Source organism: Mirounga leonina, unplaced genomic scaffold (assembly GCF_011800145.1).
Source record: "Mirounga leonina isolate KUSES-001 unplaced genomic scaffold, KU_Mleo_1.0 Mir_125, whole genome shotgun sequence".
In the NCBI taxonomy this organism is placed as follows: domain Eukaryota; kingdom Metazoa; phylum Chordata; class Mammalia; order Carnivora; family Phocidae; genus Mirounga; species Mirounga leonina.
This window is the reverse complement of record NW_023270305.1, coordinates 24,912,781-24,927,337: the sequence shown is the minus strand read 5'-3', so window position 1 is coordinate 24,927,337 and position 14,557 is coordinate 24,912,781. Positions and strand designations below refer to the sequence as shown.

The 14,557-nt window shown below is 42.1% G+C and overlaps 1 pseudogene; it reads left to right on the top strand.

The window, feature by feature from the left end:
• Positions 1-7,755: 7,755 nt before the first annotated feature.
• On the top strand, positions 7,756-12,297 carry LOC118007519 (annotated as a pseudogene).
• Positions 12,298-14,557: the final 2,260 nt, after the last annotated feature.

Sequence of the window (14,557 nt, the reverse complement as noted above, 5' to 3'; positions counted from 1 at the left end):
TGGGACATTGGGTGTCCTGATCCTCAGTTCCTCAGTTGAATGATTAATCCATACTTTATCCCTTATTTATAAGCGCCAGTGTCAGGAATCAGGCAAATCAGCATAAAACAGATAGTAATTGCTCTCAGGGCTTTAAAACACAAACACATTTTTCAGCTGGAGAAGCAAGATTTCAGATTTCAAATCCTTTATTTTACAGATAAGAAATCAGAGACTAAGAAATATTATTAATTTATCCAAGGTTACACAGCCCAAGTTTCCTGGCTTTGCCCCAGGATTGAGTTTTCTTTTTCCTACTTCCAAAGATCTGTCTCAAGGACTTCAGCAGTAATTGATAAAATAGTCCATATTTTTAAAACAAACCTTTGCAGCTCACCAGCTATTAAAAAAAAAAAAAGTGCTGTATTTGAATCATTCTTCGAGCAGGGACCTGCAGTAAGAATTAATTGGTACTTGGGCACCTGGGTGGCTCAGTCGTTAAGTGTCTGCCTTCGGCTCAGGTCATGGTCTCATGGTTCTGGGATCGAGCCCCGCATCGGGCTCCCTACTCTCGCTATCTCTCTCTCTGTCAAATGAATAAATTAAAAAATATTTTTTAAAAAAAAAGAATTAATTGGTACTTAATCAACAGGGATGGTGGCAGACTGCTTCAGTCATTTCCAAAGACCTAAAAAGTCAACATTTGCTCAAGTGGGATAACCACAGGACCTCCTCCACCAGCCACAAATAATACCTGTGCTGAGAATTAAATTTAACTGATACATGTGATGAATTTAGTTAGCACAAAGCCTGGTACATAAATACTTCCTACTGGTTAAGCATTCTTAAAGATGCCCTCTTTGCTGAAACCTCTCTCATTGCTCTGAAATGAAAGAAACTGAGGACCACTGTGTCCTCCTTACCAATACCCTAGCCCAAGTCAACTCCCCAGCACTTGTTTTAATCAAAGAAGGGGTGATGGTTATGTTGAATACAGAGCCATCTGGGTCAATCCCAGAAGAAAAAATAACTCCCATTTCATTAGGAAAAGTGTCTTCCCATTGTGGAAGTCAACACTTCTCCTCCTTGGCATCTCTGCTCAGTTATGAGTGAAAATGGTTTCTCATCTTCCTCCCAGCCCCTCTCCAAGTCTTCAGGCAACTGCCATGTACCAGCTGGCAACAGGCTCTTGAGTTAAGAGACTCCTTCTCAGGTTTTTCACATTTGCTGTATTAACAAGTTCATCCATTTGATTTTTTCCAAGGCTTTCCCTCTAAATGAAAAGTAAACATGCCATTGTCCTTGGATAAGAGCCTCTTTGACCTTCTCTCTTAGCAGCTTATGAGAAGCAGATGCTATGTGGTTATAATTTGGGCCCAGGGAAACCCATCAGTGTTCTAATCATATATGTGTAAACCAGATGTTGGCCAAGGAATCCTGGCCCCTTGAAATGTAGTCAATCAGCTTCAATCCCTGTTCCGTGCCCAGTGAACATCCAAAACCTCTGCCCTCCCTCCCAGTTTTCCTTCTGACTTCCTGGGCAGTCTCATTCTCCTTGTCACCTCTGCTCAAGGCTACTCTTCACATGCTTCCTCTTTTTTCAGCACTGAATTTCCCCAAATGTCAAACATAGCCTTATAAGCAATTTCTATTCAATCAAACACATCCCCAAAGCACATATGATTATAATTCAAGGAACCTAAGATCTATCACAACTTTTATGCATCCCAGTTCTTAAGAAGTCTTTTGGTCACCTCACCTTGGGAAATTTTTGCTAGCTGCTTTGATGAGACCAGCTTCACCCAATTTTTCTAGTTTTCTTGTCCAACCTATCTTGTCTTACCCTCTTATTCATGGAACTCCAAATTCCTCTCCTTCAGTTATGCCAAACCATTCAATTCTCCCAAGATAACAAGACTGTTTCAGCTTACCTTTATTCACCAAATCCAAACCCAACAAACTCTTCAGCAGGACCGTGTAAGCTCCACCCTCCTTAGAGGGCAGTTTTCATAGCTAATGGAAGCCTTCCCCCCCACTCACCCATTTTGTTACATAGGAATCAAGTTCCTGGTTGGGGATGGGACCAGAGGACTACACTGGTCATATTGAGGTTTTTATGGATTGCAGCCCTTGGAGTTATGCAGTGCTCAGGTATATGGCCATTTACAGCCACCTTGAATGGAACCAAGGAACAAATTGATTGAAGTTGTAGAAATTGACACCTGGGGGAGGAACATTCAAGACATAGGACAGAAATGGGTGAACAGCTAAAATTATTGGCAGAGAAAGTAATGTAAAAGAGTGAAGAAACAGGTGAAAAAGAAAGAAGCAAAGTAGCTAAAACGGGAAGAGAGGGCAGGTTTTATGACAAACAGGGAGAAAGGAAAATTGTGAAGAGAAGAACACTGAGGAGGCAGTGGGAGACTGGAGATGGCAGAGAAGGGGCCATTCTGCCAACATTTTCTCCTGGCTCCACCACCCTTCCGATGTCACCCAGCCTGTAGGTCACTGGCAGGGTAGTCTCATGAAACAGAATGCAAGGCTTAAGCTCTGGTCCAAATTCTGATGAGTGTCTGTAGGTAGATGATTTACTCTCTCTGGTCTGATAAATCTCTAAAAGAGAGCAATTAACCTCAATGTAAAGGTCCCTTCTAGTTACGAGATACATTGTCTCCATGAGGTAGGATACTGAATTCTTCAATCTCCTACCCTACTGCACCTAGTTGCTACCTACCTTCCCACCTCCTCTTCTTGATCTGGGCATACTGGAGCCAGAAACCAAGGAAGGAAGCTCATGCTGGATGAAATATCCTTCTACTATCTAGGTTGCTATTAGCTACCAAACAGGTCCTCCCATCCCGCAGGAGGCAGCACATGTTCAAATGCATCTTTTTAACCACGATTCCAGCCACTTCAAGTTTCATATAAAATCAGGTGATACTAAAATAAACTGCTTTTATGATTTAGTAACTAGTATCACTGTTTGACCTAAAAGGGCAAAATGCAGATCTGCCTATTCAACATTCATCAAGTTCCAGAGTTGCAGATCTCTACTACCCACTATGGGAGTTTCTAGAATCAAAGTCAGGTGGATTGAGGAATAAGGAGAACCCTGACCAAGGAAGACTAGAGATGGTAAATGATGGATTGGGTTAGAAGGTTCTTGAGGGAGAATGTAAAACCTGTCACAGCTCTCATCAAAATTCGCACCCTCTCAAAGCCCCATCTCTAAAGGCTTTGGGAGGAAAACAGAACTAGAGAATCTATTTGCCAGATGCTATCATTGGCTACAATGTATTCTTTCTAAGGCAATACTACTAAAGCTATATGTAGGAATAATTAAGTGTATCATTCAGGTCATGTAATGGGCTAAAGAAAAATAGTTTTGAGCAAAGGTATCTCTTCTGTGTTTCTGAAATTATACTACACAGACTAGATATTTCTCCACCTGTATGTCAAGTTGCATTTTTAAATTAAAAAAAAAAAATACCACAAAGGGAAGAAAATGAGGGGGAAAAGCCTGGGAGATAAAGGCTAAGAAACTGATCAAGAGTACTAGGGATGTGGAACCATTATACTTGGAGCAGGCTTTAATATATAGAGCAAGGCTAGCTGTAGCAGATTATGTGCCTGAGAATTAGGTCAGAGATTGGATGGCACTTAGAGTTCTGTAAAAGAGAAGGTTTCCATGGTCAAATATATTTGGGAAATGCTAAATTCTATAACCCTGCCTTTGATATCCATAATACATATTAAAGACCCTGAGGTTTCTATCAGTAAAAATTACCTAATTCAATAAAGCTCAGCCTTGCCCAAACCCATTGGGCCAGAGAATGTTTCCCCCATAATACCTCTTATGGGGAAATGCCTACACTTGGGGAAGGACTGACCCAACATCATTCTGATGTTCATAATTAACCTCTCCATCATAGGGAGATGACAGAGCCTGGGAGCAACAGAGCATTAAAAATAAAATTACCCCCAGCTGGTGTTCACAAATGAAAAGCAAGTGGTGGGAGAAGGGGGTTATAATTTTGTCAGGTGTTTTCTTGCTGGAATAAGATGCAGATTGGCCAAAATCATTGAGATGTTTATTACCATAGGATGGAAGTCTTTATTGCTCTGGACATGTAAAGGACCACGTGATACTGAGCTACCTTTGTTTGACATATTACCTGATCTCCTTCCCAGTCATTTTGCCTTCTTAATTCTTCAATGATATGGTTTTGTCATTAATGCAAAAGTGGTCTAAGTGTCACAAAACCAGAGACTCTTATGGTAAAATACAACTAGTACCAGTACATGGAATACCAGGACACATGCAGTTCAGTACTGCCTGCGAGAATAAGTACAGATTCTTGAACAAGGCCAAGCCACCAACTAGCTGCTGTGTAACCTTGCCCAGACCACTTAACATTTGGCCATGACTGCCTTACTTCTGAAATGAGAGTACAGGACTTGATTCAGCTCAGAAGTCCCAGTCAGCTCCAACAGAACAGGAAACAAGATGAAGGAGTGGTTAAATATTCTGGCTTTAGAGTCAGACCAACCTTAACTTCAATCCCACCACTTCCACCACTTACTGTCTGCATGCTTGGACCAATTATGGAACTGCTCTTTACTTGCGGATAATAGTTACCCCCAAGTGTCCATTAATATTTAGTTGACCTAATACATGTGGATTAAATAAAATTAAAAATATTTATAGCCTGACACATAAAAAGGGATCTATAAATATTCCTATTATGATTATCATTAATTTCCTATGCCACTGAGTGCTGGGAATCTAGATAATGAGTAGAGCCAAAAAAAAGGGGGGGGGCCAAATTGGGCCAAGTAAAGTCCAGACACATGTAACATAATAGCTTGATCATACCAGCCTACACCATGGGTTAGGACACTCTACTGTCAGGTAACGGAGAACTTGAAATAAATTAAAATACTACCTAGTGTCAGTGCTCTGCTTATAACTCATTATTGGCTGCTGGTTGCATTGAGAATAAAATACCAAATGCCAATAGATCCTGGTATCATCTGGCCCAGATTCTCCCTCCTCCTCACTCACTGCTCCAGCCACGTTGCTCTGATTTCAGGATTATGCTCCTGCTGTTGCCCCCGCCTGGCTGACACTTGCTCTCATTCTTTGATAGCCTATTTTTTTTAAAGACTTTATTTGACAGAGAGAGACACAGTGAGAGAGGAAACACAAGCAGGGGGAGTGGGAGAAGGAGAAGCAGGCTTCCCACTAAGCAGGGAGCCCAATGTGGGGCTCAATCCCAAGACCCTGGGATCATGACCTGAGCCGAAGGCAGACGCTCAACAACTGAGCCACCCAGGCACCCCGATAGCCTGTTTATGCTCACCTTTCGGACCCCAACTGAAATACCACCTCCTCGGAGAGGTCTTCCCTAACCATACCAACTAAAGTGGCTTCCATCCCCTAACTACACCATCCAAAGTGGCTTCCAATTATCTTCACTTCCCTTGCCAAATCCCATACTCTTTATCTTAGCACCCTATGATCAATTCATTTGTTGATTTATTTGGGTCAAGCTAAAATATCCCAGAGCCCATCTTAATAGTTTGTGAAAGCAGACAGGAAAATTAAATCTAAAATTATTTTAGTCTTTATCTTTTGACTCCAGTGTTCTCTACCCCCAACAATGGCCTCTGTCTACTAAAAGCCTAAAAAAGAGAGCATCTTATTGGTGCAGCCAAGGTTAGACATTCATCCTTGGCCCAATTAACTGTGGTAATGAGATGGAACCATACAAACATGCCATACAAACATGACTTACCACTGTGAGCATGGACTGGACACATACCCAGAAACATGTCTGAGGAGTGTTCAAGGCCCATGAAGCACAGTAAGAAAATGCAGCTCTGAGCAAAAGCTAGAAAACTTCTGCTCATTGAAGACTAACTCAGCATTTCCTCCTCCTCCTCCTCCTCTTCCATGAGGCGTCCTTTACCCACATGAAATCTTTTCCTAAGCAGCAATGACCACTCCCTCCTTTTGGAGAGTGCCCACATTCAAGCATGGATCTCATTGCATTGTGATTCTTTATGAGTACGTCCATCTCCCCTAGGGGGCTACAAGCACTTCATACAGTGCTAGTGCATACTAGATGCTCAACAATTCTTTAATAAATGAATAGATTAATATGTGAACTGCTTAATTGGAAATTAACTGGTAACAATGACATTTTCAATAGAAGGAGAGCAAAGAATCATATTGTGCAAAGCCAAATCAGATGTTAGTGGTGTTGAGATATGGCCATGAGTTAGTAAGAGATAATCTGTGTACCCCAGTGACTGGCACACAGTAAACCTTCAGTAATTGGCAATTGTTCATTATAATGATGATGATTCTAGCACTTATTGATGAGGTACTTTTTTCGCTTCTAATAAAAAGATAAAAATCATCCAATCATTTTTATCTTCTCTCCTCTCTACATACTTTTAAGGGTTACTTTTTTTTTTTTAAGATTTTATTTATTTGACAGAGAGAGATACAGAGAGAGAGGGAAAACAAGCAGGGGGAGTGGGAGAGGGACAAGCAGGCTTCCCACGGAGCAGGGAGCCTGATGTGGGGCTCGATCCCAAGACCCTGGGATCATGATCTGAGCAGAAGGCAGACACTTAACCACCCCGGCGCCCCTAAAGGTTACTTTTTTAAAAGATCATTTTATCCTGGTTCTATGGGAGGATAATTAAAGTTAAAAATATCTGCATTTCAGAGAATGCCTTAAGCTACACTGAAATTAAAATAAAAAAATAATTCCATTTTTGTCCTAAACATCTTGAAGCTCTTTTGGTCTTTAGCAAGGAAGGGCAATCCAGTTTTTATCATTTACTTTGCTTGAATACAGCTGCTTCCTTTTGCTGAAGCAGATGGAATTTATCCCATTTCCAAAGTTTTCCTTCAGAATTTGGCTTTTCTCCCTTTTTCCAGGCCTGGTGTAAATAAGGACATGGGCTAAGAGAATGAAAACATAAACCAGGAGGAGCCATTGAAGGAGTTCTAAAGTATGTTTTTATTATAAGCATTGCTGAAACTCCAGTCCATCACCTATTTCCCAGTAATGTTTAGGTGTTGGATGGAAGACCAATTACAGATAATCTGCAGAGAGCAATCGGTGTCAAAATGGACAGAGCTTCAGAGAAACAGACAGTTCTATAAAAATCTGTATGTTTCTCAGAATAACAACCTTAATAATTTGGGCGATGTGAATGAAGCCTGCTGAAGCATCACCCCATGTCCAACACTCTTGGAATCAGGCCAAATGTACTGCTAAGCAACAAATGCATATTGTTAGACTGGACCTCAGTCACTGACTTTCCAAATTAAGAATGTTTCATGAGAGTACTGGGAGATGTTTGATAAAAGGGTAGTTTCTTTCCACATACTAACAATAATGATGGTGATTCCATAATTATTAATAAAAAATACTATCAATGATATTTGATAGCTTAACAGTTATTGACAACTGGGTTTGAATCTCAACTCTGCGACTTACTAGCGATGTGACCTATAAATTACTTAATCTCTCTGTGCCTCAGTTTTTCATCTGTAGTGTGAATAGTATTCATCCCATAGAACCGTGTGAGGATTAAATCAACAGTGCATGGTAGAGAATAAATGCTCTATAAATATTAGCTCAATTGTTATTGAGGTCTTATCTATCTCAGGTTGGTTTGACACTGAAGTCTCTGTTCTTAATCATTGTTCCAACTTGCATCCTGGATGATGGATGGTAGGTGGGGTGGGTGAGGATGGACAGATGGGTAAAAGATGGAGCTAAGGAAAGAACAAGTAGACTCAAGACTTGTAACAGTTCACTTTGTGATGCATATCATAAATTCGGAGAGTGAGTTATAAACCATGGTCTCTTTAGAGAGGAGGGAATCTTGGAACAAATCTCATTGGGTACTCTGTATTTCTTCCAGACTATAATATTTTCAAGCAGGAAAATTCTGATTAAAATTAAAATTTATTTAACAAAGTTTTGTTGAATTAGTAGTGAATGAACCAAGGATAAACCTTGGGTAGTGAAAAGAGAAGTCTGCAGAAGGTAAAGGACAAGATGTAGCATATGGCAGAGGGCAAAGTGGCAGAGGTTGGGGTCGGGGGGAGGTGTGACAATGAGGCTACAGAGTGGAGGGTATCTCAATGAGCCCTCTTTTCTGTCTGGAGGACAGAGCCTGGATGAACACCTGTTTACAATCAAGGTCTCTATTAAGCCAACTCTAAGTGTCTAACGTGTAAGATTTTTTAAATTTTATTTGAGAGAGAATGAGCAAGAGAGAGTACACACAAGCAGAGGGAGAGGGAGCAGATTCTCCCGATGAGCAGAAAGCCCGATGCGGGGCTGGATCCCAGGACCCTGGAATCACTACCTGAGCCACCCAGGTGCCCCTAATGTGCAAGAAATTTATTAGAACGTGCCCTCTGGATTAATTCTGATGGATGTTGAGCTGTGAAGTGAGGCCCAACACCTCAGCTGCTGCCATAAGGTGCTCCAGAGCTAAATGGCCCATCAGATTGGCCTATGACCAGATGAATTGGCCTTTGTACTCCTGGCTGGAGTCACCGGATGTGAGAAGAGGCACATGGGAGAGGCAGTTTTCTGCAGCTGAGGCAATCTCTAAAGGGTTGCAGAGCTGAAGGCTATTTGCGGATGGCACTCCTAATGGCTAGGGCAACAATCCTTTTTAGAAGGGTGATTTGGGTAACAAAATTGGCTATCACTGGCAGCCGCAGATGATTGTTTCCCTACCTGCAGTCAAACCACCAGCTGCATCAGCATCACCCAAAAGGGGCAGATTTCTGGGCCCCAACTCCTAACCTAATGAATCAGTCTCTAGGGCTAAGGCCTGAGTACACATTTTCATAAGCTCCGTGGGTGATTCTGGTCCACAGTGAAGATTAAGAATAGCTATACAATGAGAAAAAAGAAACTTGCTGCCAAACCAAGTAGGAACTTGAAAAAGAGAATTTCCAAATTTGGCTAATTCCACAATGTTCAATGTAATTTACAAAGTAAATTTTTGCCTAAAATAAATTTTCCCTTCAGCAGCTCCTGTAAAGCAGATTTTCCTCTGTGAGCATGGACGCATTATCTGTAGCTGGCCATCCATCCCGTATGTCTTCCCACAGACACCTACAGGGACACAGGGCTTCCAATATATCAGCACGAGCCTGGCAGGCATGGAGCTGTAAAGGCTGATTCATCGTGCCAACAAGGTCCACAGGCTCATTTATGCCTGTCTTCAGTAGAAACCTTGTTGCTTCTGAAGAGCCCATATGTTCATAGTATAAGCCAGCTAAATTACTACCTGGTATAAGGAAGCTTTGGGAGGTCATTGAATAAACCCTCAGGTTCCACAACCCTCCAAGCACCAGAATATTCGGAAGGCAGTTTCATCTGAAACCCATCCTCTGGGCCACTGCCATGCTTACCCTTCTCTTCCAGCCTTCCTTCTGATAAAGTCTGAGGCTAGCAATGACACATCAACCTATAGCCCTTTAAAACTAAACCAGAAATTGAACGAGCCAGGCAAAATTAGACTTATGGAAAACAGCATTTCTGAGAAAGTAAATATTTGTCATACACATGAGACTTAAACTTCACGTGCTTTAACTGCTGGAATTCACCTAAGAAAAAGTGCAGGAAAAGCACAAAGATGTTCATCACAAGATTACCTGTAACAGTGACAAAAATAGAAAAAAGCTAAATAGGCTACAAAATGAATATACAATATTATATTATGTAGTTGTTAAAATGTTTACGGATAGTTTTAGATAATATTCAATGAAAGCACTTCCCTTTAACTGAAAAGTGCAGGATACATTGTTTACGCAAAAAAAATCCAAACATTAAAAATGCTTAGGAAATAAGACCAATTCACCAAAATGTTCATAGCTATGTGTCTGGAAATGTAGAATTTCTTCTTTGAGAATTTTAACTTTTACACACTAAGTTTACAATTTTAAAGACATATATAAAATGTTAATAAACACTTGAGCTTCTAAGTCTCATTCTTTACATTATCTACATTAAAATGCAGATACCTAGATAGGAAGACAGTATTTGCTTCATAGAGCTAGCCTGTTCATAGAGATTATAGACGTGATCATCTGTTAATAGGTATAGGCAATCCATAGACTTGGGAAATGTTTTTTCTTCTGGGTTTTCTGCAGAATTTTATTTGTTGATAATCCCCAAAGGTAACTAGCCCTTCCCTGGTGATACAGTCACAGTCAAAAGCACGTGCCTCTGGAAAGCAGCTTACCGCTGGCTGCCCCACACATGTGATATCTACAGATTGCTTTGTTTTCTGATCTACAGGATCCTCAGGTATTATTTCTGGCCATTCTGTAAGGATTAATCTTCTCTGCTTATTCTTTCATGGAGAGAAGTAACAATAGACTGGATGGCAAGTTCATTTACATAAAAATTATGAACAAAATTAAAAGGATAAAAGTTTTAAAAGCAAATATGCTGGGGAAATGTGCCACAAATATAAAAGGGTAGTATCCTTTTATTAAAGGACTAACCAAAATGATTTTTTTTGTGTGTACAGAAAGATCTGCCGTATAGAACCTGTTTTTTGTCTTTTCACCCTTTGTTCTAGTTCCTGAGGCTAGGAAGAGATAAAAAGAACACTACCCTAATAAAAGATTTCTACAAATCAAGAAGAAAAATAGTTCACATAAAATAGCTATGAGAAATATATTAAGTAAACAAGTTAACACTCAAAAATTAGAAGTGATTTTTGATACATTCAATGCTGGCAAGTGCACAGCGAAACAGACACGCTCATACACTAATGATGGGGGTGGATATTGATACAGCCCTTCTTGAGGTCTGCAAGGCAATATGGATCAACAGCTTTTAAAATATGTATATGCTTATAGTCTTTCCTTTCCAAGAATCTAGTCTAAGAAGACAAATAGAAAGTGTTCTGGTTATTTATTGCTGTGTAATAAATCTTTCAAAACGTAACTGCTTAAAACAACAGCAACCCGGAGCGGACCCCAGAGAGCCCCGAGCAGCCCCACCGCCGCCGCCGCCGCCGGCCTAGTTACGATCACACCCCCGGAGGAGCCGCAGCGGCCGCCGCCGGCCGCAGTCACCATCACCGCAACGTGAGCAGCGAGGCCGAGACCCAGCAGCCGCCCCCCCCCGCCCCCGCCCTCAGCGCTGCGGACACCAAGCCCGGCACCACGGGCAGCGGCGCAGGGAGCGGCGGCCCGGGCGGCCTCACATCGGCGGCGCCTGCCGGCGGGGACAAGAAGGGCATCGCAACGAAGGTTTGGGGACAGTAAAATGGCTCAGTGTAAGAAACGGATCTGGTTTCATCAACAGGGCTGACACCAAGGAAGATGTATTTGTGCACCAGACCGCCATAAAGAAGAACAGGCCCAGGAAGTACCCTCGCGGTGTAGGAGATGGAGACGCTGCGGAGGTTGATGTGGCTGAAGCAGAAAAGGGTGCGGAGGCAGATGTGGCAGGCCCTGGTGGAGTTCCTGGGCAAGGCAGAAAAGATGCCGCAGACGTACCCATTAGAGACGCTCTCCACGCCGCAGGGGTCCTCCACGCAATTCCCAGCAGAAGTACCAGAGCAGCGAGAGTGGGGGAAGAACGAGGCATCGGAAGTGCTCCCGAAGGCCGGGCCCAACCGCGCCGGCCCTCCCGCAGGCGATGCTTCCCACCTTACTACACGGAGGAGGCCCTATGGGCGTCGACCACAGGATTCCAACCCTCCTGTGCAGGGAGAAGTGATGCAAGGTGCTGACAACCAGGGTGCCGGAGAACAAGGCAGACCAGTGAGAGAGAACATGTATGGGGGTTATAGACCACGATTCCGCAGGGGTCCTCCTCGCCAAAGACAGCCCGGAGAGGGTGGCAATGAGGAAGGTAAGGAAAATCAAGGAGATGAGACCCAAGGCAGCAGCCACCTCAACGTCGGTACCCCTGCGACTTCAACTACCGACGCAGACGCCCTGAAAACCCCAAACCACAAGATGGCAAAGAGACAACAGCAGCCGATCCACCAGCTGAGAATTCGTCCGCTCCCGAGGCTGAGCAGGACGGGGCTGAGTAAATGCCGGCTTACCATCTCTAGCATCATCCGGTTTAGTCATCCAACACGAAGAAATGAAGATGAAATTCCAGCAATAAGAAATGAACAAAAGATTGGAGCTGAAGACCTTAGGTGCTTGCTTTTTGCCCACTGACCGGATAAATAGAACTATCTGCATTATCTATGCAGCATGGGGTTTTTATTATTTTTACCTAAAGACGTCTCTTTTTGGTAATGACAAACGTGTTCAAAAAAAAAAAAAAACAAAACCTGGTTTTTCTCAATACACGTTTAAAGGTTTTTAAATTGTTTCATATCTGGTCAAGTTGAGATTTTTAAGAACCTCATTTTTAATTTGTAATAAAAAGTTTACAACTTGATTTTTTCAAATAAATCAACAAACGGCAAGCACCCGTTAATAAAGGTCTTAAAAAAAAAAAACAGCAAAAGCAACCCATATTTAGCTCACAAATGTGTGATTCTGCAGGGAGGGCTCATCTCTGCTTCGTGCAGCATAAGCTGGGGCAGCTGGGGCAGGAAGAGCTACTTCCAAGGCTGGTAAGCTGGGGCCAGCTGGGAGCTGGGATGGGCTGAGTTCTGAGGTCCTCAATTCCTCCCAACACCAATGTGGGCTTCTGCATATGGACCACTCCACAGGCTGCTGGGGCATCCTCACAGCATAGAGTCTGGGGGCCAAGAGTAAGAGTCCTAAGAGACAGGAAGTGGAGTCCACTGGTTTCTTAAGGCTTACACCCTGAAACTGGCCTAGGTCCCTTCCATCCAAGATTTAAAGGGAGGGACCTAGAACCTACCTCTAGATAGGAGAATTATCAAAGAATATAAGGGCCATGTTTGTAAACTGGCACAGAAACATTAATAAAAATGTATAGTATAAGACATTTATTGAAGTATTATATATGTCAATCAGTAAAAACACAAAAACTGAATATTCAGTATTAGGGAAGTAGTTATGGTACATCTAAGAAATGGAACAGTAGATCATTAAAAATTATGTTTATAAAGAGTTTCAAATATCAAGGAAAATGCTGTTATATAAAAAATTATGGACAAAACCAGCATAGGATTGTGTAAAAAGGACAGTAGTCTTATATGTCTACACATCACTAGTTTTTATTTTTTGCTTTTTTTTCCTAGTATTTCCCTAACATCCTGTAAGTCTTCTGTTATAAAAGATAAATATTTGATTTAATGCATTGGGGAGAAGCCCACAGACTGAAGTATCAGCTTTAACATGGTTCATCAGCCAGTCCTGGGCCCTGGACTAGAGGAGCTTAAAATATGCCCTTATCCCTACCTGTAATGGATACCCTTGCATCGTAACTTAGCTTTAAACTTGCTTGGACTTCTGCCTTCCATACTACTTGTGTAATGTACTCTCTGACTTTACTGACCTCAGTGTCTCAAATATGCACTAACTTGGCTACGGTTGGCTGGAATGACATGTCCAGTAATAGCTGTGCACTGCTCCTCCCCCCTTAGCAATTACTGGCCATGCCGTCCAAATGCAGGACTGACCCTTGGTGTACCAGAAGGAACTGGGCCTATCTGTCTACCCCATTTCCTTTTCTCTTTCCATACCTCAGCTCACTCCACTCCACCACCCAAAAACATTCTAACTATATCAATCTTCACCCCATTGATAGTCTGAGCAATATTCAGGTAAAATGATATTATCCAGGAGATTCCACCTTATCTCTTTTCCCTCTAAATGTTTATAAGCTCATTTTCACCACAATTATGGCATTTAGTACTTTTATCTACATGCCATTTCTCTCCTTGATAACTTAAATTAGATGTGGCTTCCCTGACATCCCCCAAAACCTAATCCCCACACACGGCTATGCTATGCCCTTTCTGTCTGCTCCTATAAGAATCTATACCGACCCTTCTCATTGTACGTATCTGTAGAATTACCTGTTTATTGTTCATCTTCCCTAGCAAATTATTAGCTCCTTAAGGACAGGAATTATCCTGTCTACCATATTCGTGGCAGATGCTAGCTTCCCCCAAAGCCATCTGCAAAATCTTCTCCTTTGCCACATCTCCCAATACAGATTGGAAAGTTTAATGCTTGTGTTGCTAGCTTTCCTTTTATCCAGGAGTTATGGCCCATGAGACATGCAAGTCTGCCATGAGGACTTCTATTAATATTCTTCAGTGACATAGCCCTTTTCCTTTCCCTGTTAAAAAAATTCTGCCTGAAGTGTCCTCCTGAAAGCTGGAGAAGAGCAGTCATCTTGCAACCATAGGGAAAAAGCCAAAAAATTTCAGGGACAGTGGAACTAACCTGAATTGAGCCTCTAATACAATAATTGCTATCTGGGGGTATCCCAGCTAAGAATAATAAAGTCCCATTTGTTTAAACAAGCAAACTATGGCCTTGGGCCAAATGGGGCCCATGTCTTGTTTTTTGTAAATAAAGGTTTATTGGAATACAGTCATGCCCCTTCACTTACACATGGTCTCG